Genomic DNA, 20,547 nt, shown 5'->3' with positions numbered 1-20,547 from the left:
AAGTCCAGACCTGAAGTTAAAGAAAGTTACAGACAGCTGAAACGTTATGTCAGGATGTTGTGGTTATACACTGATGTTACTGCGTTACTGGTTTGTAATTTTGTTACACTAGGTAGAGTAACTAAAATTGTGATGTCACACTAAAATACCTTACACATAAATAGGTGAATTGTCCAAAAAGGAAATTAGTGGAATAAATGTTGCCTGTGGTATGCTATAGTGAGCATTTATTTTTAAAAAATATTTATCGTATAGAACTTGTGATGCGCGGTGCCAATAAACTTTAAAAATAAAAAAATAAAAAATCCTTTTGTTGGACTGCTTTTAATTCTTATAAATATAACATGTATATTGCAGAACAATTGCAGAACAACAATAATTTAGCGGGGTATTATTCAAATGACGGTACTGCTTCTTTATATAAGCTTGTATACTGATGGCTATTACAACTACATCTACCTCTACATTTACATGGGTACTCTGCAAGTCACATTTAAATGCCTGGCATAGGGTTCATCTAACCACCTTCACAATTCTATATTATTCCAATCTCGTATAGCGCGTGGAAACAAGTAACACCTATATCTTTCCCTACGAGCTCTGATTTCCCTTATTTTATCGTGGTGATCGTTTCTTCCTATGTAGATCGGCGTCCAATAAATATTTTCGGATTCGGAGGAGAAAATTGTTGATTGGGATTTAATGAGAAGATTCCGTCGCAACGAAAAACGTCTTTCCTTTAATTATGTCCAACCAAAATCCTGTATCATTTGAGAGTCACTCTCTCCCATATTTCGCGATAATACAAAACGTGCTGCCCTTCTTTGAACTTTTTCGATGTACTCCGTCAGTCCTATCTGGTAAGGATACCACACCGCGCACCGCGCACTAAAAAAAGGACGGACAAGCGTAGTGTAGGCAGTTTCCTTAGTAAATCTGTTAGTTTTCTAAGCGCTCTCCCAATAAAACACAGTCTTTGGTTAGCCTTCCCCACAATATTTTCTACGTATTCCTCCCAATTTAAGTTGTTCGTAATTGTAATACCTAGGTATTTAGTCGAACTTTTAGATTTGGCTGATTTATCGCGTAACCGAAGTTTAACGAATTCAATTTAGCACTCATGTGGATGACTTCACATTTTTCGTTATTTAATGTCAACTGCAATTTTTAGCACCATTCAGATGTCTTTCCTTCATCGTTTTGCAATTTGCTTTGATCTTCGGATGACTTTATTAGTCGATAAACATTAGCGTTATCTGCAAACAACCTAAGACGGCTGGTCAGATTGTCTGCCAAGTCGTTTATATAGATAAGGAACAACAAAGGGCCTACAACACTACCTTGGGGAACGCCAGAAATCACTTCTGCTTTACTCGATGACTTTTCGTCAATTACCACGAATTGTGACCGCTTTGACAGTAAATCGCAAATCCAGTCACATAACTGAGATGATATCCCATAAGCACGCAATTTCGCTACAAGCCTCTCGTGTTGTACAGTGTCAAAAGCCTTCCGGAAATCCAGAAATACGGAATCGTTCTGAAATCCCTTGTCAATAGCACTCAACACTTCATGCGAATAAAGAGCTAGTTGTGTTTTCTAAACACATGTTGACTGTGTGTCAACAGACCATTTTCTTCGAGGTACTTCGTAATGTTAGAACACAATATCTGTTCCAGAATGCTGCTGCATATCGACGTTAATGATATGGGCCTGTAATGAAGTTGATTACTCATACTACCTTTCCCGAATATTGTTGTGACCTGTGCAACTTTCCAGTCTTTCGATAAGGATCTTTCGCCGAGCGAACGGTTGTATATGACACTTAAATATGGAGCTAATGCACCAGCATACTCTAAAAGGAACGTAATTGGTATACAGTCTGGACTAGAAGACTTGGCTTTTATTAAGTGATTTAAGTTGCTTCACTACTCCGAGGATATTTACTTCTATGTTACTCATGTTGGCAGCTGTTCTTGATTCGAACTCTGGAATATTTATTTCGTCTTTTTTTGTGAAGGCATTTCGGAAGGCTGTGCTTAGTAACTCTGCGTTGGCAGCACTGTCTCCGATAGTATCTCCATTGCTAGCACACAGAGAAAGCACTGATTGTTACTTACTGCTAACATACTTCACATACGACCAGAATCTCTTTGAATTTTCTGCCAGGTTTCGAGACAAAGTTTTGCTGTGGAAAATGTTATAAAACATCTCGAATTGAATTCTGTGCTAAATTTATTGCTTCTGTAAAAGATCGTCAATCGGGTATTTTGCGTCTGTTTTAATTGGTATGTTTGTTTGGTTGTTTCTGGGGCAGTGTTCTGACCCGTTTTATGTACCAAGGAGGATCAGCTCCGTCGTTTTTTAATTTATTTGGTATAAATCTCTCAATTGCTGTCAATACTATTTCTCTGAATTCAAGCCACATGTGGTCTACACTTATATTATTAATATAGAATGAGTGGTTATTGTCTCTCAGAAAGACGTCAAGTGAATTTTTATCTGCTTTTTTGAATAGGTATATTTTTCCTTTATTTTTGGTGGATTTGGGGGTTACAGTATTCAATCTCGCTACGACAACCCTGTGTTCACTAACCTCTGTATCCATTTTGATGCTCGTCATTTTATAATCTTTACAAAATGTCTGTAATTTTCTTTTACTTCAGATGTGGATTACTTTAATTACTGTGCAAATTTCTGAAAAGTGAATTGTATAAGTATCCTAATGCAGGCGCCAACAGTAACACCTGCTACCACACTGCCACCCTAGTGGACATACGAAGTAGCCTGCGTGTCACAGCGTCTGATCCAGGACAGCTCCAGATGAGCGTGTGTGTCGTCGCACGTAATCGGCGGACGATGCATGGCAACATGATTGTAAACAGTATTTTTATTAATGATATGCTAATCTGTTGTGGTCTACCTACTGGTAGAGCCCTTATTTCCAAACTATTTAAATTTTCAATATTGTCAAAATGTATGGCATAATTTTGAAATATATTGGTGGTACAGAAACTGTGTTAACAAATGCAGTATAGTTCTGTGTAGTATTAAAATCCGAAGGTGACCGATGGTGACAGAGAAGAACTACTAAAACCACTCATAAATTGAAAACAAATAATTAAATGCGATCTTGACTCTGAAGCATTTCTTCAAGTGTTACAAACTGCAGATCGCCAGCAGATCAGAATGTCTTTAATATGTAAGATGTTGAGATTGCGAGTTCTGAGTGAGAACGTTGGGATTACGATTACTCTGAGTAAGCGGCTTTCGTGAGGGCTCCCTGAGTTCGTATTACGCGCATATTGTTTTGATTATGGATTTGACACGTATCCCAACTTAAATGGAGGACACGGGGCATTTTTTACCCGACGAGTTGGGTGTTCTTTTTCTGGCCAACCATTCTCTTCCCTGGTCTATCATTTCATTCAAAGTGTACGAAACTGTTGCCAGGCGGAGGGCGACTTCAGATCTTGCGCAGTGAAAGCTAAGTAGCTGAGTTCTTCAGGCAGCATCGTCGCAGGATTTGCCGACTCATCAGACCAAGCAGGTGGGTGCGAGTGGAGATTGTGCGTGCTTGAAACTTGGAAGTTCCTTTTCATAGATTCGTTGTGTTTTGTGCCTCTTACTGAATTATTGTTTCTAAAAAGAAAGTTTTTTTCCATTTTGTGTGGCGCTCCTTAATGGCAACTGAAAAATACATTTTGATAAGAGAAAATTAACTGGAGTGCCGTTAATTAGAAGAAGCAGCCAAGTAATAAAACGTTAAGTTTAAATTATCACAAGGCACAGATAACTTTACCAACAAGAGAGAGAAAATTAATAATTCAAGATTTCGTCTCACCTGCTTTGAAACCGTGGAGTGGACAGGCCACGCACACCGATTGTTGGCCGTATGCCGATCATTAATATTACGCGTTATGCACAGAAGTGCTTCCCGGAAACTGCGTATACAGATCTGCTTAACAGATCTCAGGGACGCACCGGTGGCTGCTACAGATTCAAACATCAATGATGTTCGGCAGCGGCCAGCAAACGATATGGCGGTAGTCTTGCAGTTCTCCTAACTGAAACATAGAAAAGTTGGCAGGCAAGGTTAGTGTTCTTGAAATGAAACATTGGTAAACAATAACAGTTATTTGGTGCTTTTCATTTATTAATTATTCATATACTGACGATACTGTTACACAGATAATTACTTTACACATCCTGAAAATATCTTTCAAGTACGAAATCATTCGAGAGTGCGATCATTAAAAGAGATGTCGACAGAGAGCGAGCCAGACGCCGCTAGTGTTTATATACCAGTAGCCAACTGAAGACAACTTTACTTTCATTTTTCCTCAGTCTCTTCCTGTCCGGAAAGCCTCTTGCGTCGAAAAATGTTCGAGAGACTTCGGTGCGCTCCTATTCGGCGCTGCTGATCGCATAAAATTTGATTGTCGACGCTGCTTGCGCTGCGTCTGATGCATTATCTGCTAGTTGTAACAAATGTATGCTCTCTCACATTTATGAATAAATTACAGTTTTACATTATATGACAATTGAAAGACAATGCACGGATTTAATATAAAATACAGTGTTTCTTGTGTATGTTTACAAAAATTATTTTGGTTTTGGGGCTTAAATTTATTTACACATAAAAAGAAACATCTCATCAGCTAACTGGTGGAAATCGTTGTAAAATTAGCAGATGGGTGAATAAGTCACAAATTACCGCACGTGCTTTGTTCGTTAACTTTTCTGAAACAGGCGGTGCATCGAGTGATTTGAGTACAAAGGTGAACTTCGCACAGCAAAGGCTGGTCAAACGTGCAGGTCCTCGGCCCGCAGGTCGACCAGCTCCTTCAAAGGCGTCTCCGCGGTCCCTGAAGCCGTAATAGTTTACGAACGCCCATAAATATGGATCCGCGCGACGACGTTTGACGCTGAAACGCTTGGCTGGCGCTCAATGGAAAGAGCTTTAGTTACAGTCTCTCTTCAAATAATTTACGAGCGCTGCTTATAAGCAAGCTTTAGAGTTAACGTTTCACCTCCAACAGCAAACGGCACGTGAACCATCGCACCTATGACATGCACATTGTTCAGCTTACAATCTATAGCTGACTTGAAGTTCGGCAGTATGTGGATGTTCACGATTGTTACTGCCTGTCGTAGGTACCACTGTAAACCAATCGAATTTACGAAGTCAGCTGTGTTATTTGTCCATGTTGCAGTGGTAAAATCTGGAATCATAAGGCCGCCAAAACTCAATAGTGGACGATATTCAAACAGGCTCTCCTGATTTTGAATTACGATTCAAGGATAATAATGTACCAGACGCGGACAGATGTCCTGTTACATTTTGCACTGAATTCACTACGTTATATTTTCATTGGATAATGGACATTTGTGAAGAATCTCTTGTGCAGCAGTAGTCGCATGGGTCAGGAAAAGAATGCAGGTCAAGGGGAAAAAACGGATACAGACAATTACAGATCAATCCAACAATTCGTTTTCTGAGTTCCAACGTAACGATTGTCATCGAGAAAAGGAAATTACCTCGGAGAAGCACGGATTGCAGAAAAAGGACTTTTGTGAAACTCAACTTTTTTATTTCTTTACTTCTTATTTACTGTACCCTCTAAATAGTAAATGCTCGTGTGCAAAGAAATTATTTATTTATTTGTGTAACCTCATCTGATTATGGCCATCAGGTCGTCTATTACAAAGGACGAGAGTTTCACACATACAGTTCTTTCTTTACGTCATAGTTACCTAAGATGTAACAATAATTTTAATACAACAAATAGTTATAAAACGATTGAAGTGTCTATAACGACAGTGTGAGTAAGAACTGAGTATGAGCTAATAAAGTTAAAACGGGAACTACTATTGTTGTTGCCGCCACGTATAGTGATATCAATAATAATAATAATAATAATAATAATAATTTGCAAACAACAAACAGAAACAGTGGATCACATCACAAGCAGATGTACAATACTAGCAAATACAGAATACCCCAAAAGACATGACAATGTAGCAAAAATAATACATCAACAGCTTGCCTTACAACATAAACTTATAAAACAACACGTTCCCACATACAAGTATGCACCACAAAATGTACTGGAGAATGGTGAAAACTAATTATACTGGAACAGAACCATTATAACAGATAAAACAACACCACATAACAAACCTGACATCATACCCACCAATAAAAAGTAGAAATTAACACAATTAATCGAAATATCCATACCCAATACAACAAATATAGAAAAGAAAACAGGAGAAAAAATTGAAAAATACATCCAACTGGCTGAGGAAGTCAAGGATATGTGGCATCAGGATCAAGTTGACATTATACCAATTATACTATCAACTACAGGAGTCATAAACATATAAAATACCTGTTTCCTGGTATAGCGAGTTGTGGGGAAACGAAATAAGAGGACACTGCACAAGCTAAGAATTCTGGAAAATGAGGAACAGCTGGTAAGAAAGAAGGATGTACAAGGGTGAAAAGTGAGTGGCACGGACAATGTTAATCATTACTGATGGTTTATTATATGTGTCAATAACTGTCTTCTGAAGCTGAAGATGTTATTTTGTTCTGTAATATACTGCGGGAGCTTATTCAGTTTCGGGTGCTTGTTACTGAGAAGGACTTCGAGTAAGTGGCTGAACAATGGGTTGGGACAGGAAAAAATTCTCTCTGCCATGTTGTTCAGACAAGACAGTTAAGGTCGAGGAGAGATATGGGGGACAGAGTACGCTGATGAGACAGTAGTGAAGACAAGGGGTATGCAAATCTCTGCGCTTCTTTGTAGGCAGCCGGGATAATTGCGCATATGATCAAAGAGTTGTGCATATGATAAAATGGTTGAACATCACTGATACAACGAAAACAAGCACTCATAACTGTTCCAAGTCGTGAGCTTTCCTAAGAAAAGCCCTGCAGGACAACTTCGCTGTAATCAATAATTCTAAGTGTTTGTGTTCTCACGTCAGGAGGGAGGAGCTTTTTATATTTTTGTAGGGCACAGAGAGCTACGCCTACTTACTCATTGTAGTTACATCCGTTAAATTTCAGATTTGCATCCATTATAACTACTAGGCTCTTTGCACTACTTGTTGTTGTTGTTGTCTTCAGTCCTGAGACTGGTTTGATGCAGCTCTCCATGCTACTCTATCCTGTGCAAGCTGCTTCATCTCCCAGTACCTACTGCAACCTACATCCTTCTGAATCTGCTTAGTGTACTCATCTCTCGGTCTCCCTCTACGATTTTTACCCTCCACGCCGCCCTCCAATGCTAAATTTGTGATCCCTTGATGCCTCAAAACATGTCCTACCAACCGATCCCTTCTTCTAGTCAAGTTGTGCCACAAACTTCTCTTCTCCCCAATCCTATTCAATACCTCCTCATTAGTTACGTGATCTATCCACCTTATCTTCAGTATTCTTCTGTAGCACCACATTTCGAAAGCTTCTATTCTCTTCTTGTCCAAACTAGTTATCGTCCATGTTTCACTTCCATACATGGCTACACTCCAAACAAATACTTTCAGAAACGACTTCCTGATACATAAATCTATATTCGATGTTAACAAATTTCTCTTCTTCAGAAATGCTTTCCTTGCCATTGCCAGTCTACATTTTATATCCTCTCTACTTCGACCATCATCAGTTATTTTACTTCCTAAATAGCAAAACTCCTTTACTACTTTAAGATTGCACTACTTAGAGTTTCTAAACGTTTTCTACGCCGTGCACGCTTGTGATTTAGTCCCACCCGGACAAAGTCAATTTTTATGATGGCTGGACGGTCGTATGTTATGGTGTCTCACCAAAATTTTCGATATCACATGAAATCTATGCCACGGAGCGTCACCGGCACCATTAGAACGGAAGTGGGTACTACAACCGACAATTGCATACTACCACAGACTGGATTACGTCACTACATAAATTAAAGTCCCCCGCCACGTATCTGTCTGTATTTGAAGGCTAATGTCAGGAAATGCTGTAGTTATTTTGATAAGGTTTTCACTTACAGGTAGACTGATTCACAAGGATGATTTGTGTACATAATTTATAAACATTTCTTACAAATTGACTGAGCTACTATAACTTTGTCTCCCGCCACGATCTTCTATCTCTATGTGAAGGTAATATCAAGAAATAATGCAGGGATTTTGATACAGTCTTCACTAATAAACATATTGCTTCGCGAGAAAGATTTGTGTATGTAATTTCCTACAGTTACGCCTAACAAGTCTTCCGACCGTAGATGCTACCCGCGAGAAATAGGGGCAGTCCAGTATAAAATTGTGGTATTCAAACTGAGCTTCGTTAATAATTCATAAAAAATAAAAAAATGATTTTTAAAATTTTTCTACGCAACGTTCTGTGCTCTGTAATAACGTTATCCTGGAGCATACACCCTCCAAGAACCCATTGTCCCAATCGGCAGATGACGGCGGGTTCCCCACCCCGAAAGTGCAAAGCTCTTCCTCAACATTTCTGCCTTTAGCCCACCCCTGAGGTCTACTTGGCACGCACAAATCGACTTCTGTCTTTTACGAGTGCCAGCAGCAGCAGCCATCGACGTTGATGTCCAATCGTAAGGCACAAAAAGGAGAAAATTCGCCCCGCAGTGTTACCGCGCCACTCCACCCCAAGCAGTGAATTGCTCCAGGAGTGAATTCCCCGCCACTCTCCTCTTTCTTCTAATTAAACTTTTCCCAGCTGCGCAGCTGTAAGGGCGTGTTCCTCGTGTACTGGCAAGTGATAAAGCGGGACCAGACTGTAGCGAAAAGGAAATATGCAGTGATACGTCGGTAGAGGAGGTGGTCAGTAAAGACAATCAGACATCTACCAAAATATAACACATTAATAAGTGAATTTACAATATTTACACCTTATAACTGTTTTTCTGTTTTGTTTTTCCTTTATTGAATTTCGATCCCCCCCAAGGGGAATTCGTTTTAAGAAATGAAGATAATAAATAATAAAAGCAGGCGATAAAATCGGTGACTTAAATAGTAAAATGGCGGAATATTGAGAAACTTAAAACATAGCGTTGGTGATGCTAATAAAATACACAGGAAGCGGACAGGTAAAACAATAGACAGACATTTAAAAAACACTGTGACAGTCTGATTTCTTTTCGCAAGAGGTATAGAAATCACACCCAGCGACAGAAAATTTCTGTTCGCAACACTTTGGAAAGACGCACAACACTGAACACGCACTTGAACACTGTATTAAAAAGTCGGCACAAATATGACACACCACAGTCGAGGCGGAACCTAGACAGATGATGAGAAAGAAAAGGGGGGAAGGAGCCGATGGAGCAAGAAGACTCGTAAGAGGGGGGGGGGGGGGGGGGCTGGGCAGACGCGAGAGGGAGTGGGGAAAGGCAGTGGGGGGCATTTTTTTTATTTATTGTAATTTTAATCACCTCATACAAGGCGGGCTGGCAGCAGCATATTACGCTGCTCTTCAGCCTTGAGTGGTACAATAATATGACATATAGGTGGCACAGACAATACAATAAAAACGGCGGGCAAAAATGTAGATACAAAAAACAATAAACATGAAGCCGTTCACGCTGGACGAGAAAAAACACTAACACTTGTTGACACAGCGCACATAACACGGATGACTGCGACGGCACACGTGAACAGTTGTGGCGTGACGGCGAAAGAACACTAAACACAAAACGAAGACACACACACGAGACACTGATGGCGATGAACTCCGGCGCGCGAATGTTAACTGAGCGTGTGGGAGTCCGGGGGTGGGAGAAGATGGGCGAGACAAGCGGGTGAGGAGGGTCGAGTTTGCGGGAGGTGTACAGGATCCGCATCCTTTCAAGGAAAAGGAGGAGGTGGGGGAAAGGAATGAGATCGTACAGGATCCGCGTGGGGGAGGGGAGACGGATGCGATAGGCGAGGCGGAGAGCATGGCGTTCAAGGATTTGAAGGGATTTATAAAAGGTAGGGGGGGGGGGGGGGCGGAGATCCAGGCCGGATGGGCGTAGCAGAGGATAGGGCGGATGAGGGATTTATAGGTGTGGAGGATGGTGGAGGGGTCCAGACCCCACGTACGGCCCGAAAGGAGCTTGAGGAGACGGATTCGGGAGTGTGCCTTGGATTGGATTGGATTGGATTGGATTGGGTTGTCCGGAGATGGGGGGTCCAGGAGAAGCGACGGTCGAGGGTGACGCCAAGGTAGTTGAGGGTGGGAGTGAGGGTGATAGGGAGGGGTTATAAGTGATATATACACAACTTTTAAGCCCCGTAGGTCCTCCTTGAATGCTGATACAGTGTGATAATTCCTTGACATGAAGAAATAGTTAAAAGGGGCGTTCAATAAGTAATGCACCATATTTTTTTCTAGTCCAGTTTCAATTGCAAAATGAAGAATTCGTTGTCGTGAAATATTCCTGCTTCAGCCCCTATAGTTTCACGAAGTTCCGATAGATGGAGGCGCTGTAAGTAGCCTTCAAAAGGGCGTCTGCGAACCAAGCAAAGAGCTGTCATCGAGTTTATTTTGGTGTGGTGGAAAACCAGATCATCTCAGATATTCATAAGTGACTGCACAACGTCTATGGAGACTGAGCAGTGAAAAAGGCAAGGTGAGTGGTTCAGCGAGGCGTCTGTCATTACAGCAACAACGTTGCTCAAGCCCTTCCGATCTCCTGCACGACGGCAACCCGCACACAGCTTTGACTCTCGCAGACTCGAAAAGAGCGGACACAGTCGAGGTTATCGACGGGTCTTGCTGCACAACTGGACGACTTTAGGCTTCATACAAGTATGTGCACCCGAGTGGAGTTCCCAAAACTACAATGGACTGTTCTTCTTCATCCTCTCTACAGCCCGGATCTCGCGCCTTCCGACATCCGTCAGTTTCGCCCAACGAACGATGCACTCCGTAGGAAGCAGAACGTGGGTGGTGGGGAGGTTATTCATGCAACACGACGTTGGATCCTACGTCGTCCGGTGTAGTGGTAGCAAGCAGGCATACAGGTCCTCCCAGTTACGTGGTGTGAGGCCGTCGCACTGAAAAGAAATTATATGGAAAAACAGAATTCTGTAGCCAAAAGAGTTGGGAATAATGCGGTTTATTGGAATCCTGAATAAAATCAACCTGATTTTATTTTAAAAAATGTGTTGCAGTACTTACTGAACGTCTCTCGTAGATGACGTTATTGCTACCTTGACCACAGAGAGGTGACTCACACAAAGAACATCCCAGACTGCTCCTGAAAGCTACAATATCAAGAAGAATCGCTTCTCGGCTTTTGGCAAGATCAATGTGTAGTATTTTATTACTTTTTGTGGAATAAGGCAGTTTTATTTAATTTCTATAATAATGGGTTACATCACCAACAAGTTTAATATTCTTAGATACAAGACCATCCTTGATCCATATATATACTCCTTCCTGATCATCAATTTTTCGATGATTCTTTGTCCTCAATACTAAAGGCACCTCTCTGTTCTTTCAGCATTTGCGCTAAAATACTATTTCCGTAAGCCGGCGGTTCTAGGCGCTGCAGTCTGGACCCGCAGGACTGCTACGGTCGCAGGTTCGAATCCTGCCTCGGGCATGGATGTGTGTGATGTCCTTAGATTAGTTAGGTTTAAGTGGTTCTAAGTTCTAGGGGACTGATGACCTCAGAAGTTAATTCCCATAGTGCTCAGAGCCATTTGTTTGCGTATTCAGGCATTTTACGCTATATATGACATTTTTCGTGCAGTCTTTTGGTCAGCGAGCTAATAACACATATTTTTTACTTCAATTTTCCATTAATTGTAAAGGTATCTTCAGCAGTAAAGAGAATTATTTGAAGAAACAATCTGTGGTCCTATTGTTGCATCAGAATAAAGTGACAGAATTCCACGCATCTTTTGCAATGCAGTTCTTTAATTTGTTCGTTAAGTGGAAGCTGTCTGTGTGCAAAATAAAAACAATGCTGGGCCTACATTACAGAAACAAAATAAAATATTTTCATTTGGAGGCTGTATACTTACATCACTTATTTCCTGGGCTTTTTTTTTCGATGACCACGTCATAATGAACCACTCATACATTAACAGTATGCGCCACGTCACACGGGAGGTAGCATACAAATCAAATTATGAATTCTCACGTCAAGTTAGACATGAATAACAGTATTGAATATAAACGGAAGGACAGTAAAATACGTGAAAGATGAATATATAGTGTAACTTGAGGCCGAAGATTCAGTCCGTTCACTACAGAAGAACATGACATCATTTGCGAACCACAATTAATCCACCAGTATCATCAACTACAGTCTGTAGGTTAATGTTACTAGTGGATTTGTACACACAGTACATCATCAGAATTTCTATGCAGCCTGGATCTTAAGTACTCTACCGCCACAATCAGAATGTCATCGCCATAGTTTATGACTTCAAACACTTGAGTGCTTCATACAGAGTTCTGAGCAACCGTTGTAGACTAAGGTTCGAGAAAATGGGCTCATATATATATCCATGTGCACAACTATTGACTATTCACCTTGCTACTTAACCGGATGTTGCGCCCAATCCCAAGTGCACGCTTGACAATAATTTAGGGAACTCTGGCAGAAGTAGTGTATACAGCTTCTATTGATTTATGAAATATATTCATTTTCTCTTTCAAACCAACCAACACTCGACACAAGCTAAGACGCAGACGGGGAGATACATTTTCTCTCTGTTTTTTTTTTTTTTTTTTTTTTTTTTTTTTTTTTTTTTTTTTTTTTTTTTTTTTTTTACTGGCCTCGCACCAGTGCAACACTCTTGTTTCCTCGTGTTGCGCCACAGAAAAAAATTTTGGTGTACATGGCTAAATTTATTAAGTTCTAGCCGGCGAGCTCAGGGCCATGGAGGCCAACTCAGGGCCGGTGCCCAATCGAAATGTAAACACGGCTTACCGCCAGTTAGCGGAAGGCATGGCATCAGCCTCCGAGCGAGGGTGTAAAAGGGAATACGCCGCAATAAGACGTAAGAGGGCACTTTGAAGTAACACCCGGTAACTTCAACCGCCAGAGCGCAACTCCAGTAGTAAAGTGTTGCAGAAAAATTATTCAACCACCATAGCGAGGAGAGAAGCACAGACAAGACCAATATACGAGGCCAAATTTGATCTCGCACCCAGACCCACCATGTCACAGGCATGGGCTCGGCTCTTTAAATAACAGAGATTTCAGAGATCAAAGATATATCCAGTTGTGCTGCCATTCTGTCCGTGTCCCTAGAAACAGAGTGACAGGTCTGTTGAGGTTCAGTGGAACGACAAGTAGATTGATGATGGTTCGCGCGCTACCTGCTTGCTGACTTCAGAACCGAGATGCAGCCAACCTGAAGCAAACCATGGACGTAGTTTGCACGAATGAGGAGGTGGATGGGGTGTTGTTAGCCCTCCTCCCATTGAGGATCAATCGCAGATGAACTGCGAGCTGTCATCCCCACACATTCCATGTATGGGGAGTTCATGCAGTCCCCTGGCCGACTCATGAACATCTGCTGCATTCTGGGTTGTTCCATGGTGGATGACTAGGGCCTGGTCTTCACTACAACACCATGGACCACACAGCGAGCTATCCTCACCTAAGCGCATGTCGGGCTACCTACGAGAGTGCTGAATTTTAGGATGGCACTCTAGTGCAGATCGCCAGGCGCGGACTCCGGCGCCACGTGAACAACCCACGACCGTGGCACAGCGGCTCGCTGCTCCGAGGCCAAGACCAACCACCGAGGGGGCGCCTCAGTGCTTCTTCGCGGTACGCGCTGATGACCAGCAGCTTTACAACTCAACTTTACAACTCGGAAAAACTCATCTTGGCAAATAAATGTTATTAAACATACCGCAGTGTCGCTAACAGCTCCAGGCGCTACTCTGGACCACTCTCCCACAGACTGTGCTTGGCTTCCTACACACTAGCGAACCAACTTCCCCAGTTCGTAGCACTCCTCATCTGATCATATGACACAACGTATATCATTATTTGGGTACGCAATCACGAACTTTCTGATAATGCAGCTATCGGTTTTATGTTCGAAAGAGATAAATCTTAAGCTGTAAACACTGTAATTACTCCGAAATTACTAACCAGTGTTAGGAGAGTGAAACGTCTTTGACTTCATCTCCCTTAGAAGTAGGATACCAGCAGGAGTCATTACTACTGTTCCATTTGACTCACTTATTACTAGAACTCCTAAGGACTTTCAATTTAGGATTTTATAGGTTTCAAATTCCTGAGACGTAGATACATCGTCTAGAATTAAAATGGGAGACAGCCAATGTCTTGTAGCTTGTAGAGAGCATATTTAAATTTGCAAATTTTTCTAATAGAGTCAACAACAGGAGTTGTCACGTTTTAAAAATAAATTGGTGCCAGACCTGGAATCATGCTGAACCGATGGGTGAGTTTTCTTAAAAACTCTGACTAATTATTCAACGATGAAAAAAAAGAAAACAAAGGAAAGGTAAATTCGATTACTTTTTAGAATTTTATGGGTTTTTAACGTCGAGATACATAACATGAAAACAGATGGAGGTACGTTTTACTTTTCTCATGAGGGCCAAGACAAAAAGTCTTTCCATTCCACTGTCCCCATAACACAACTCCACTTGTTCAACAGTGCATGCAGAAGCCAAAAGCTCAATCATACGGTTACAAAAATGTTATTGTCTAACGAATCCAGCCACCTTAGTCAATTTGAAGTTCATGCAGCAAAAATAAGCGAAACATTGAATTTTAAAATGTGATGGATCCAATGGGAAGAGGCACTAAAACAGGACAAAGTATCATTTTATTCCCATCAGTTTTTGTCTTGTGAGGTTATTCAGGACAGAAAAGGCTAGTAGTTATTAAGCTCTATACAGAAGGACTCGAAATCCATACCTTTCCATAAGCGAAATCCAGAACATGGTTTCCCAACAAACGCATTAGGCTTTCTGAAACAGAAGCATTTGATCGCAAAGCTCCCGTAAACAACAAGAAGAAAATTTATGTAATCAGCTGACGTTGGCTACAATAGAAATGGATGAAGATGACTGAAAAGTGAGTAGAACCAATCATTCTTTGTAACATGCTTTGTACTAATTTTTATATAAATTTAATACAGTTTTGTGAATAAGTAGCTAAGCAGCATTTGTAGCATGTTTTCTACTCAATTTTTATGAATTTAGAGCAGTTTAGTGAACACTTGGAGTTATACAGATAATAGTAAATATATTCAGTGGTTTAGTTTCAAAACTTAAAACAAAAGGTTACTTGGTTGTTGTTTAAATTTACATCATATGATTATATAATTTAATTTTTCTGTACAATGTTACTCTCCAGACAGACACGTATACTTTACATGACATTTATTACATTCAAAATACTGTCATTCATTAAATACAAATTTTTACTTTCACATAATTTAAACACGCTTCTTAAAATATATATCCTTCCTCATTTATAGCTACAAGGGGACAACTTTTTGCCATAAAAATCACCATTGAAGCTAAAATGTTTTTCAAACTAGGTAGTACACTCCTGGAAATTGAAATAAGAACACCGTGAATTCATTGTCCCATGAAGGGGAAACTTTATTGACACATTCCTGGGGTCATATACATCACATGATCACACTGACAGAACCACAGGCACATAGACACAGGCAACAGAGCATGCACAATGTCGGCACTAGTACAGTGTATATCCACCTTTCGCAGCAATGCAGGATGCTATTCTCCCATGGAGACGATCGTAGAGATGCTGGATGTAGTCCTGTGGAACGGCTTGCCATGCCATTTCCACCTGGCGCCTCAGTTGGACCAGCGTTCGTGCTGGACGTGCAGACCGCGTGAGACGGCACTTCATCCAGTCCCAAACATGCTCAATGGGAGACGGATCCGGAGATCTTGCTGGCCAGGGTAGTTGACTTACGCCTTCTACAGCACGTTGGGTGGCACGGGATACATGCGGACGTGCATTGTCCTGTTGGAACAGCAAGTTCCCTTGCCGGTCTAGGAATGGTAGAACGATGGGTTCGATGACGGTTTGGATGTACCGTGCACTATTCAGTGTCCCCTCGACGATCACCAGAGGTGTACGGCCAGTGTAGGAGATCGCTCCCCACACCATGATGCCGGGTGTTGGCCCTGTGTGCCTCGGTCGTATGCAGTCCTGATTGTGGCGCTCACCTGCACGGCGCCAAACACGCATACGACCATCATTGGCACCAAGGCAGAAGCGACTCTCATCGCTGAAGACGACACGTCTCCATTCGTCCCTCCATTCACGCCTGTCGCGACACCACTGGAGGCGGACTGCACGATGTTGGGGCGTGAGCGGAAGACGGCCTAACAGTGTGCGGGACCGTAGCCCAGCTTCATGGAGACGGTTGCGAATGGTCCTCGCCGATACCCCAGGAGCAACAGTGTCCCTAATTTGCTGGGAAGTGGCGGTGCGGTCCCCTACGGCACTGCGTAGGATCCTACGGTCTTGGCGTGCATCCGTGCGTCGCTGCTGTCCGGTCCCAGGTCGACGGGCACGTGCACCTTCCGCCGACCACTGGCGACAACATCGATGTACTGTGGAGACCTCACGCCCCACGTGTTGAGCAATTCGGAGGTACGTCCACCCGGCCTCCCGCATGCCCACTATACACCCTCGCTCAAAGTCCGTCAACTGCACATACGGTTCACGTCCACGCTGTCGCGGTATGCTACCAGTGTTAAAGACTGCGATGGAGCTCCGTATGCCACGGCAAACTGGCTGACACTGACGGCGGCGGTGCACAAATGCTGCGCAGCTAGCGCCATTCGACGGCCAACACCGCGGTTCCTGGTGTGTCCTCTGTGCCGTGCGTGTGATCATTGCTTGTACAGCCCTCTCGCAGTGTCCGGAGCAAGTATGGTGGGTCTGACACACCGGTGTCAATGTGTTCTTTTTTCCATTTCCAGGAGTGTATTAGCCTTACACACTGCAGAAAATGAGTTATTTCTCACGGCAGAAAGAAATTCACCATCAAATTGATAAATAGGTTTATCGAATTTTTTTAGTGGTTCTGCATAACTTATCATTCATGAGTTGTCCCGTTTAGAACTAAGGGATTAATTAGGGAAATCGAATTTGATTCTGATCTCTCTGTAATTAATATGGTTAAAAAGATATTGCATGTCACCTACTGACGACTTCCTTATTATTCATTTGGATGAAAAATAGAAATACATCATTTTAAGCTGCCCAGGAAAAATCTGAGGGAACAGGACATCTGATTTACCCTGTATCTATGTGGCACCCTCTAAATAACATGAGTAAAGGACTAAATGTTATTCGTATATCAGATGACCTCAGCAGTTAAGTCCCATAGCGCTCAGAGCCATTTGAACCATTTTTGAGGTGATAAATGTCGTTGGGTACCTCCTAATATCGTGTCGGACTTCATTCCAGCGTAGTGCAGAAACACGACGAGACATTGGACTCAAAAAGTCTTCGGAAGTCTCCTGCTGGAATACTTAACCACGCTACCTCTTTAGCCATCTATAAATGCTAAAGTGTTGCCGGTGCGGGTTTTGGTCACGAATTGACCTGTCCATTATGTCTTATAAACGTTAGATTGGATTCACGTCGGCTGATCTACGTGGTGATATCATACGCTAAAGTTGTCCACAATGTTCTTCAAACCAATAGCGAACGGTTGTGGCCCGGTGACATAATACATTCCCGCCACAAAAATCTCATCGATCTTTGGAAATATGAAGTGCATACATGGCTACAAATGGTTTCCAAGCAACCGAACGTAACTATTTCCAGTCAATGATCGGTTCAATTCGACCAGAGAATCCAGTCCAATCCATGTAAACAGAGCAGACACCATTACAGAGCCACAGCCAGCTTACACAGTGCCTTGTTGACAACTTGGGCCGATGACCTCGTGGGGTCTGCACCACACTCAAACCCCACCATCAGTTCTTACCAACTGAAATTGCGACTGATGTGATCAAGCAACGTTATTCCACACATCTAGGCTCCTGCCCGTGTGGTCATGAGCCCAGGAGAAACGCTGCAGGCGATGTCGTGCTGTTATCAAAGGCAGTCGCGTCGGTCATCTGCTGCCGTAGCCCATTAACGCCAAATTCCACCGCTCTGCTCCAACGAATACGTTTATAGTACGTCTCACATCGATTTTGCTTTTATTTTATACAGTATTGCTTGCCTGTTAGCGCTGACAACTCTAAGAAAACATTACTGCGCTCGGTTGTTAAGTGAAGACCGTCGGCCACTGTGTTGTCCATCCTGATAGGTAATTCCTGAAATTGGGTATCCTCGGCACACAAATTGTGAACCTCGGAGTATTGAAATCCCAAACGATTTCTGAAATGAAATGACTCATGCGTCTAGCTCAAACTATCATTCTGTGTTCAAACGGAAATCTTTACCCTGAATCACCTGAGTAGAAATGACAGGTCCGCCAATGAACTGCCCTTTTATACCTTGTGTACGCAGCACTACAGCCATCTATAGATATGCGTATCGCTTATCCCATGACATTTGTCACCCCATTGTAACTTGACTCGAAATACGTGTGGCGATGGAGAATCGTACAGTATTTCACATCTACACTCATGCTCATAAATTAAGGATAACTACAGAACACGGTGCCACACAAAGTGGCACTACACAAAACTGGTTCTAATAGCATAGGCACATAGGGAACACACGTGACACACATCTATAAGTCCACGGTATTGGTGGTAAGATGAGAAAACTACCCCGAAACACATGTGCTACAAAACGCCACTTTTTCTTGTGCACGTACCCCGACATCAATACGGGATATGATCATCATGCACACGTTCACCGGCATGCTCTGAATCAGGTGGTCGAGAGGCTGCTGGGGTATAGCCTCCCATTCTTGCACCAGTGCCTTTCGGAGCTCCAAGAGTCCTAGGGGTTTGAAGACGTGCAGCGATATGTCGACCGAGAGCATCCCAGACGTTCTAGATGCGGTCTAGGTCTGGAGAACAGGCAGGCCACTCCACTTGTCTGATACCTTCTGTTTCAAGGTACTCCTCCACGATGAGTACCTTAGTGGGGCAGTGCGTTATCATCCATCAGGAGGGAGGTGGGACCCACTGCACCCATAAAAGGCGGGCATACTGGCGCAAAATGACGTCCCGATACTCCTGACCTGTTACAGTTCCTCTGTCAAGGACATTCAGGGGCGTACGTGCACCAATCATAATCCGACCCCACACCATCAAACCACGACCCCCAAACAGGTCCTTTTAAAGGACATTAAGGGGCTGGTATCTGGTTCCTGGTTCACGCCAGATGAAAACCCAGCGAGAATCATTGTTCAGACTATACCTGGGACCACTGTTCCAATGACCATGTACTGTGTTCTTGACACCAAGCTTTACGGGCTGTCCTGTGACCAGGGGTCTGTGGAATGCACCTTGCAGGTCTCCGGGCGAATAAACCATGTCTGTTCAGTAGTCTGTAGAGTGTGTCTTTGGAGGCAACTGTTCCAGTGGCTGCGGTAAGGTCCCAAACAAGGCTACCCTGCAGTAATCCGTGGCCGTCTGCAGGCACTGATGGTGAGATATCGGTCTTCTTGTGGTGTTGTACACTGTGGAAGTCCCGTACTGTAGCGCCTGGACACGTTTCCTGTCTGCTGGAATCGTTGCGATAATCTTGAGATCACACTTCGTGGCACACGGTGGGCCCGTGGTACGACCTGCTGTGTTTGACCAGACTCAAGTCACCCTAGTATTCTACCTCTCATAACGTCATCAATATGTGTTCTTTGAGCCATTTTCAAGACACAGTCACCATTAGCACCTCTGAAAACGTCTGCACACTTACTCGCTGCACCGTACTCTGACATGCACCAACACACATCTGCGTATGTGGACTGCTGCCAGCGCCACCGATCGACGACCGCAGGTCAAATGCACCTAATGCTCATACCCCTAGGTGATTTAAACCAGAAAACTGCCCAACAGAGCGTTGTTTCACCATGTATCAGCATTATCCTTAATTTATGAGCATGAATGTAGATTCGTCATTTGTTATCCAGCTGGCTGATGTCAACAATACAGACCCTCTGGCTGGCGGCAGGATGCAAACCTGCTACACTCTTATTCACTTTGAAACACATGTAAGTGAGGCTTTTCGCGTTTTCACATCGATTACGGAACTGCCGTTCAACGAAACAAAAAACTAAAACAGTCGCGAAAGAAAAAGACCTTTAATGTTGCTGTATAGATTCTCTCGTCGAGGGCGTGGATCAACGGAGGGACAACAGGTGTAATTTCGTTAACTGCCTAACGACGGCGCAGAGCACGAAATGTGAATTCTTCACTTTTCACTGAGTGTTATTAGGTTTTGCCGGAGCCGTAATCGCCGGACGCGAGAGCACGATAATTGCAGCGAAGTGGGGACGCGAGGGAGTCGCAGTTTGTTTAGCGGTGGAGAGTGCGTGCTGTTTAAGAGGAGCGGGCCTGGAATTAGGCCTTCGCTGCTGCTGTCAGAC

This window comes from Schistocerca gregaria, chromosome 1 (genome assembly GCF_023897955.1).
Source record: "Schistocerca gregaria isolate iqSchGreg1 chromosome 1, iqSchGreg1.2, whole genome shotgun sequence".
Taxonomy (NCBI): domain Eukaryota; kingdom Metazoa; phylum Arthropoda; class Insecta; order Orthoptera; family Acrididae; genus Schistocerca; species Schistocerca gregaria.
This window is presented reverse-complemented; position numbering follows the sequence as displayed.